Genomic DNA, 10,559 nt, shown 5'->3' with positions numbered 1-10,559 from the left:
CATAACACTACCTTTATCATTATTATTATTACACTTAGTATTTATAAGTGTACTGTATGAAGTTCTTTATATGACTTTTTAAAAAAACATTCACTGTTCGTTTTTTTATCTCATATTCACAAGTGTACGTATGTCTACGTAATGTGCTTTAAACCTTATAATGCATTTAACTTTATTACTTCCATCGTATTCTTGCCGCCAATTTATCGTGTATGTCACGTAGAAGTGAAATAGGTCATGGAAGTGTTCAATATTTTCCGTATTTTCTCTCTTTTTACAATCAATCAAATAGGATCAATGCCATCGATAGTTAATGCAAAACTGTATGAATAACTAAAAGAAACAGTGGATGTCCTATTATTCATAGAGTTTATCTATCATATAGACGTATGCCCTTTACCGTAGGCTTTGCACTCAGTCAACGAGTTTAACGCGATTTATATTACTTTTATTTTCTACTACAGTGTTACTTTTGAGGCGTTGAGGAGGGTCATAATACACGTAAAATTGGAAAACACTACATTACAGTTAAGTATCTTTTTCTTTTTCTTTTAATCACTAAACCACCAGGGTGTTCTAGTGAAAAATTAAATAATTTGTACAAAATTGTACTTCTTTTATTTTATTTCTTCTCGAAAGGTATAAAATTAATGGTTAGAAACCTGGCAAAATGCATATTATGTGTAATGATCTTTGATTAATAATGAATATGATCTTTGAGCTAAAAATGTCTAAGAAGTTTTGATTTTGTCAAAGCTAAATAACCTTCTATAAGCATATTCCATTTCTTTATATAGCTTTTATAAGTAAATAGGTACTATTTCCTAGACAACATTCATATATATTTGCTGAAACGTGTCGTAGTCGTAAATCATTTCGTTAAGTACTTGTCTCGATTCTATCGATCAAAATGTCTATTAAATTTTTTCAGTCGAAATTACATTTTAACAATTTCTATTAACATTCAATGTCCTATGCACAGGAATATAAACATGCAATGTTTATATATTTATATACGTTAACAAAACGTGTGTGTCTGTCAGGGCATATTTATGTATAGATGTATTCACATATCAAATAAAATAAAGAAACAAAAGAAGTAAATGAAAAAAACTTTTATTAATCGATCGATAATAAATCTATGCCAGCAAAGATGAAATCATTTTCTTCGTACAAATATGCACATGAACATCGCGTGACTTCCGACCTGTACGTCAACAATATTTCTCTCGATGGTTTAAATATCTAGTGTCGTGTGATCTTCTTCCGTTGTCGGATAGGAATTTTTTCATTTTCTCTAGTAGTTGTCGATTTATTCAAATTGAAATATAACATTATAACCATTTAATTGATAGATCAAAAATGCCGCTGATTGTACCATTGAAAATATTATTTATTCTTTTCCTTTTTCTTCCGAAAACTACGATATCATACGAATTCTTTTCTATCGACGACGAACAGATGTCTTTTATCATAGATATTTGCAAATTATACGGATCGAAATCTGTAATTTTTGTATATTCCGAATCGATAAGTGGTAAAGATATTACTCATTTTAATTTAGTCATTTCGATTATATTTATTTTCTTTTTTCTCAGAAACGGGAATAACAACAACGATGTTCAAATTGAGACGTGTACTTTCTTGGGAAGGTATAATGACCGCGAATTTGTACTTTTCACAATTGCACAAATCATCGTATTACTTCAAGCAAATTGTACGACCATATTACATAGTGGTGATCTCTAATTACAACGCGATTAATGAGTTCTCTTTAGCAACGAGTGCCTTTGACATGTCTTCAGCTGTGTGGATAGTGATATTCATTTACAAAGAACATGGTCCTGATTATTGTCATAATCCACCAGGTAATATATTTCATTTGAGATTCAATTCAGAAATGTTGGTCCGTTGTGGAACGGAAAATATTTTACGAGAATGGTATTCGATCGATACGAATCAAATCGAGATCAAGGATATAGCCACTTGGAGTTTAGAGAAAGGAATTAATAAAATGGTACCAGATTATCTTTACGAAAGAAGATACAATTTACAGGGTTCAATTATGAAAGCTGTTATAATTAAGGTAAAATATCTACGGTTTTATTTTCTAGAAATTTTTTTTTTATCGTTTTCTTCCTTTCTTCATTTTCTTTTTTAGACATCACTATTCTCAAACATAAATAAGGATGGAGAATTAGACGGTTTATTCGGTAGAATATTAAAAGAACTTTCTGTTAGTCTCAATTTTAGTTTTAACATTGTCTCGGAAATGGAAGAGCATGGAAGGTGGAATGCAAAAGACAAAACTTGGTCCGGTGGAATTGGAGAATTATATGCTGGACGTGCTGACATTGTATTTGCAGCGTTTTCCATTAACGATGACAGATTAAATGCCGTTGATTTCACACTTCCTATTTTCGTTTCTAAGAACTGTTTCTTTATTCGAGAACCAGAAAATTTAGCGATTAAATGGTCATCTTACTTCTTAGTACGATTACTTGCATTATTTTATTGTTTTCTTCTTCATATGTAAATCTTCATGAATTAAAAAATTGTTACTTTTATAGACTTTCACTCATTCTGTTTGGATTGCTATGTTTGGATTATTGATTGGTGCATCGGTCTTCTTGATCATTCTCAAAATGAAAAGAGGAACCGATCGTAAAAGAGTATATTTATTCACTGATAATTTTTTAGAGATTTGGGGTATATTCTGCCAACAGGGACTTGCTGGTTTGGTTCAATGTTTTTTATTTGCGTTTTATTACGTCCTTCATATATTTACTCAAAGTATTCTTTCACTGTAGATTTTTCTCATAGATCTTCGTTACGAATAGCATATTTCTCTCTATTTCTTTGGGTTACCGTCTTATGGGCCGTATATTCAGCTGCTTTGATAAGCTTTTTAACGTCCGTTATTCATGTCTTACCATTTGATTCATTAGAGAGCTTCGTTGCAGACGGTACTTATCAACTTGCAGTTGTTCGTGGTACGGCTTATTATGATAAGTTTGTAGTAAGTATGTAGTAATTTGCAGTAAGATGTTATTCCATGTTTATATGTATAATCTATGTTTATTACATACGAATATATAAATATAGATAACAATAAATATACCGAAATGAAATGAGATATTTATTTGTAGAATTCGAAAGATCCGCTTGCAAAGGAGGTAATGAAGTTGATGCTAGAAGAAGATAAGTTGCCCCGTACTGAAATAGAAGGATTTAGGAGAGTACGATAAAATTATTATAAAAGAAACAAATTAAATAACATTTATATGCATTTCGTGTAAATTCACTATGCACCAATATTTCCAAAATGAATTCCTCATATGTAGAGAAGAAAAAATAAGTTCTATCAATATGAATGTGGAAATACTTAAAAATTCTTAAATTTTGAATAATAAAATTTTTAAGTAGAATTTTATAGTACTCCAATTATGTTCATTTACTGGAATTGTGATGCATATTGCAGACATCTTCTTACATGAAATATTTAAAATCCATCTCTTGTTTAAATACAGGGCCTACTTTATCGTCTTATTGAGTTCCGAACATGAGTTCTGTCTAAAATTCATCTACGTAAGTATATGAATGTAATTTATTTGCGGATAATAAAGATATTCAGTACAACAAAAAATTCATCAGATATGGTTACATATTTGAACTTGAAATATAACTAATGTCTCAAATTTGATTCCAGGAAATAGAATAAATATAATTGGAATTCTCTAATTATAAGATCGTATTTGAAAATATAACACAAAAATTAAACATATTCTAACCGATGGTGATAGAACCTATTTTTTTCTTCTTTACGTATTAGAAATCTATGGCTGAAGTTTTGCTGTGAAATTTTGTTACACCATGTATTTAGTTTTATTATTAATATCCGATATTAAATTACAGATCTGTAAAAATCGAAAATTAGCAATGTACGCGTATGACGAAATAGAAAAAAGAGTAAGTTGTAAAATTCTGTGCAAATTGGTTCGTATTGACGCTGGACATGTAAGCAATTTTGCTCTAATTTTATCTAAGGGCAATCCGTTTACTGATGTCATCAATTTTCAGTAAGAGTACGAGTGTCTAAGAATGTAAATTTTTATTTATTATGTACTAAAATACTGGCCCATTTCAGGTTGCAGAAGTTTATTGATAATGGTATGATCAGTCGCTTAAAAGATATGTCATTTGAAAGAAAATCCAATGATATGATTTCGCATCAACCAATTTCTCTAATCAGCGTAATATCGCTTATTTTCTTCTTGTCGATTGGTATCATTTTGAGTACTTGTGTTTTTATCATAGAAAAGTGTATTTTCGTTCGTAAAAGCAAGAAAATCTCGATGGTACATCATATTCCATCGATTAAATCGTCAAGATTTTATGTAAAAAGAAAGAAAAATATTAGAAATATTACAATAAATTACAGGAATCGTTAATGCGCACGCGTATGGTACAGATTTAACAATATATATAATGCTCAACAACTATAATGCTCGCTTTAATGAATCTATATTTAATGAATCTTTATTATAATTTCTTAATTGAATAGGAACACACATATGGATATTTAAGCCTTTGTATTATTTAGTATAGTTTTAAATCGAAATTGAATTTCTTCATTATCTTATAGATATAAAGATGTACTTAACATATTTTCTACGTTTATCGAATGTACTTACATAGATTTTTATTTTTTTCAATTGTTTCAGTTTTCTGTATTTGCACGAAATATGATATATCTATGTATTTTATAAAAAAGGTTTTATTTTTCATCTCTTATGTATTAGTCGAAATTAAATCGTATATATAACTGAATTAATATGAATATTCCGTGAAATTTTTAATAAACTAACTGTAGTTAATTTAATTGTACTAGCATGTCAAATTTCCTACGATAGGAATTATCTTGAAAGCCCGTAATACACACACACACACGTATTTTAATATATATTATATATATTATTTATTATGTACATAATATATATATATATATATATATATATATATATATATGTATATATACATGGTGTCCAAAAAGTTGAGACCAAACTTATACTACATATTACTAAGTGCAAATTATCGCACTAAAAGTAAGATGATCACTTAATCCCGAATTTTTTTAATTCTCGTATAACAAGAAAGTTGTTGGGCTTCAGAATATTAAATTTATTTCTAATAATAGAAAAATCTAAAAAAGAAATCTCAGTACGTCCTGTACATACTGTAATTGCTTCAGTCCAAGTCTTTTCTTTTGGATTCAATATTCCATACTTTTCTACTTCCAAAGCAATATCGAGCCTAAAATTCAAAGTGATATTAAGCTCTTAATATTTTACGGAATATACCGTCTAATTCGTCATTCTTGTTTATACTTGTGAATGGTAAAGATTAAAGAAGAAAAAAGTCTAAAAAAAGAAAAAAGTAGAGACACATTTCATTAATTATAAAAAAAATAATAAATAATTTATCTTAATTATAACAACTTTCAAAATTAAATCTTGTAAATTATATCTTCCTTCGTGTTAACGCACATATGCGTACTCTTGTAATTTTCAATACTTTCTCCTAAAAACTGTATATCTACAATATATATCCTTGAAAACTTGTTGGATAGTTATTAAGAAAACGCTTAGATAAAAAATATTTTGTCCAAGCTTAGGGATTTTTAGTCAATCACATAGTCTTCAATAACATGTCAAGTCGGGCAATAATTAAATACAGTAAGAGTAGATTACTAGATAAAACGAGCTTTGCATTTATCTGGCGCCTACTCTTCAAATATGAATACAATACACTTGGATCCATACTGTCAGTAGGACAAAGAATCACACATGAGATTGTGTATACATTTTGAGCAAACTATTCTGACATGTCGAGGACCAATAAGGATATTATTTGCTCTTTCCAGACACTTTTTACTTAAACTCCGCCCTTTTCATTTCCTTTTCTTAATTTATTATTACCTTAGTGGATAGTTCGAGAGAAATTAAAAGCAGTCGTATCAAAGCATTTGTACTTACTAGTAAGACAATCGAGTCTTACTAACATCACTGGTTCTACTTCAAACGGAGATATCCAGCACCATCTAAATCATCAGGATAGCCGAGTCTTGCTAAACATTATGGACTATCTTTTAGAGGCCGCTAAGATCAATAACATAATACAAAACACGAAACTCACAGCAATTGTAACTTTTACACAAAAAATATATTGGTATATTTTCGATTTGCGAAATGTTCTTTATCGTGCATCTTTCTCATATGCTTCACGGGATCCATTCAACTAATTACGTTCTCTTATTAATTTGCGTGAATGTGATTATGTGTATGTGAATGTGAATATGTATTTGACCTTCAATAGCTTCCCAGCCTTGTACCCCTACCCTTACCCATTGGGACCAATATATTTATCACTTTACTATTAAAAAGAACGGAGATCTCTACGAAAGAGTAGACTTTACGGGTCAGGTACGAGAAATGAATTCAAAATTACTCTTGCAGTTGCGCCCTCACGACACAACAGTTCGTAAAAAAAATTATATTTTCATTTGTAAAGAAAATCTGGTACCATTTTAGTAATTCCTTTCTCTAAACTCCAAGTAGCTACATCCTTGATCTCGATTTGATTCGTATCGATCGAATACCATTCTCGTAAAATATTTTCCGTTTCACAACGGACCAACATTTCTGAATTGAATTTCAAATGAAATATATTATCTGGTGGATTATGACAATAATCAGGATCATGTTCTTTGTATATGAATATCACTATCCACACAGCTGAAGACATATCAAAGGAACTCGTTGCTAAAGAGAACTCATTAATTGCATTGTTATTAGAGATCACCACTATGTAATACGGTCGTACAATTTGCTTGAAGTAGTACGATGATTTGTGCAATTGTGAAAAGTACAAATTCGCGGTCATTATACCTTCCCAAGAAAGTACACGTCTCAATTTGAACATCGTTGTTGTTATTCCCGTTTCTGAGAAAAAAGAAAATAAATATAATCGAAATGACTAAATTAAAATGAGTAATATCTTTACCACTTATCGATTCGGAATATACAAAAATTACAGATTTCGATGCGTATAATTTGCAAATATCTATGATAAAAGACATCTGTTCGTCGTCGATAGAAAAGAATTCGTATGATATCTTAGTTTTCGGAAGAAAAAGGAAAAGAATAAATAATATTTTCAATGGTACAATCAGCGCCATTTTTTGTCTATCAATTAAATAGTTATAATGCTATATTTCAATTTGAATGAATCGACAACTACTAGAGAAAATGAAAAAGTTTCTATCCGACAACGGAAGAAGATCACACGAGACTAGATATTTAAACTATCGAGAGAAATATTGTTGACGTACAGGTCGGAAGTCACGCGATGTTCATGTGCATATTTGTACGAAGAAAATGATTCCATCTTTGCTGGCATAGATTTATTATCGATCGATTAAGAAAGGTTTTTTTCATTTGCCTCTTTTGTTTCTTTATTTTATTTGATATATGAATACATCTATACACAAATACACATTGACACATGTATGTATGTATGTATGTATGTATGTATGTATATATATATATATATATATATATATATATATATATATATATACTTAAATTTGTTGTTCTCTACATTCATATATATTTGCATATGCATATTTCTATACATAGGACAATGTAATATTAATAGGAATTGTTAAAATTTCATTTCGATTGAAATAATTTAATAGACATTCTAATCGATAGAATCGAGACAAATACTTAACAAAATGATTTACGACTACGACACGTTTTAACAAATATATATAATTATCATCTAATAAGTAATACCTCTTTATCTATAAAAGCTATATAAAGAAAAGGAATGTGCTTATACAAGGCTATTTAGTTTTATTCGCGCATTGATATAAATGAAAGGTTTTTAGACGCTATCAGTTCGAACATCCATTTCATAGAATATGTATTTTGCCGGGATTCTAACTAATAAATTTGTACCTTTCCTGAAGAATTAAAATAAGAAAAAATTTTCATACGTACAAGTTATTTATTTTTCACTGGGCCACTTTGTGGTTAGAAGAAAAAGATAAAAATACTTGACTGTGATGCAGTGTTTTCCAATTTTATGTGCATTATAGCCTTTCTCAACGCCTCAAAAGTAATGATCTAGTAGGAAATAAAAATAATATAAATCGTATTATGCTCGTTGACTAAGTACAAAGCCTACGTTAAAGGGCAAAGTTCCGTACGATAGTTAAATGTACGAATAGGAGAACGTTCGTTATCTTTTTTCAGTTATTCCTGTAGTTTCACATTGCCATCGAACGCATTGATCCTATATGATAGATTGTAAGAGAAGAGAAAATATGGAAAATAATGAACATTTCTATAATTTATTTTTACCTTTACGTGTCCTACACGACTGATTGATGACGATAATACGATGAAAGTAATGAAGTAAAGTACATTACAAGTTTTACAGTATATTACGTAGTCATACGTACATTCATGATTATCAGACAAAGAAATGAGCAAAAACTTCATGCAGCACATTTATAAACACTACGTAAAATAATGGAAAGTTAATAAGTAAAAAGTAAAGCGGAAAGGTTTCTTCTTCTATTGCAGTAAAGTAGTCATTGCATTCATCAGTTTTTAAAAATATATTGCGCAGGTAATTGAGTTCTGATTAGTCAGTTATTCTTCAATTCATAAGGTTTTAGATAAATGAATCTAACTGACTTCATTGGGTTTTAGCGTCAAAATTATCATATATTGTTTTAACTCTTTTATCATGACGAATAGGATAAGTTTTCGTTCGGATCAGTACTAATTGCAATTTAGTATGCATTTAAAGAAGACAAGATCACATTCTAAGCAATAGTTGATTTATTTTAATGATTCAATTTAATATAACGTAATATAAAAAGCTTTACTCACATATTTGAAAGCGATAAACATAAATTTGGAGGCACATTGATACATACAGCAAAAAATACGGAATTATTCCACGATGGTCAAATTGTTTCACTTCAGTTATAATCATCATGAAAGATGTATCTCGTAGGTTTTCTTTGAATCTTTCCATTTGATTCTTTGTGATTCTTTTACAAATGCTTTCAAATGTTAGTAAAGATTCTAATAATACGTAATACTAAATTCTATAAGGAGAGTACATTAACTATTGCTTAGAATGTACTTTCATCTGCCTTAAATGCACACTAAATTTAGTACTGGACCAAATAAAAACTTGTTTTATTCGTCACGATAAGATAAATGAAGTAACTTTTGATGTCCTTGACTAAAAACCAATGAAATCAATTAATCTTGGAACTTAATATGAATTTAAGAATAATTGATTAATGACAACGTATTTATCTGTATGATATGTTTTAATGAACTTGTGAATGTACTGAAACATTTGCTGTAATCGAAGAATATCAATTCACTTAGGGAATATTGCTAGATCCATTATTTCAAACCGATCGCTACTATCTTCGTATATACTACTTCACTATAATTGCAATTTCTAACCGTATAAGTGCATAAAAATCCTTTAATTTGGATGTAAGTTTATACAAGTCTTCAGGAGCCAATTTGTCGCCAATCTTATGGAAAGCCATACATTCGATAAAATATAGTAAACAAATCATCTTTTTGTCCTCCGTTATCTGAAAAGTTGTTACCACCACTTCGCAAAAATATAGCCATCCCTCCTAACTTGTAATAATAGACTCGAACTATTTGATGCTAAATATACATTGTAATACTAAATTAAAGTTCTTTATCCGTTTGTTGAATATTCAAGAATATATGTATTTCTACATAATATTTCTTAAAACTTGTAATACATTTTATTATTTTCATCTTATTCTCTGCAGTTCTCTGCAATTTTTCGTGTAGTTCACGTAAAAAAAAAAAAATCATGAAAGTGTTCATTATTATCCATATTTTCTCTTCTCCTACATTTTATCATATAGGATCAATGCATTCGATGACTAATGCGAGACATCATGAATAATTAAGAGGAATAACGGACGTGCCATCGTTAGTACTATTTACTTATAGTATAGACTTACGTCCTTGACCGCAGGTTCTTCTTTTCAATCAGCGAACGTAAAATAATTTAAGTTCTTTTTATTTTCCGCTAAACTATAAGAGAGAGAGAGAGAGAGAGAGAGAGAGAGAGAGAGAGAGAGAGAGAGAGAGAGAGAGACAATAAAAGTTTTCCAGATATTAAGGTGGAACGTAATCTGCAAAAGTTAAAAAAATAATACAGTACAGTTAACAATTTTATGTATTTTCTGTAACCGTAATGTATATCTGCACCATAACTCATACATCAAGGATGATAATGAAACTATAAAAATGGTAAATAGAAAGAACGGTTACTAATCGATCAATAATAAACCAGGAAAGATACAATCATTTTCTCCGTGCTAATACGCACACGAACATCGCGTGACTTTCTATCTACAAAATAATCATAATAATTAATGTGATAATAATCCTTTCAATAGTTTAAAAATTAATTCC

This window comes from Vespula vulgaris, chromosome 20 (assembly GCF_905475345.1).
Source record: "Vespula vulgaris chromosome 20, iyVesVulg1.1, whole genome shotgun sequence".
Lineage (NCBI taxonomy): Eukaryota > Metazoa > Arthropoda > Insecta > Hymenoptera > Vespidae > Vespula > Vespula vulgaris.
The sequence above is the reverse complement of the archived record's forward strand: the minus strand, read 5'-3'. Positions refer to the sequence as shown.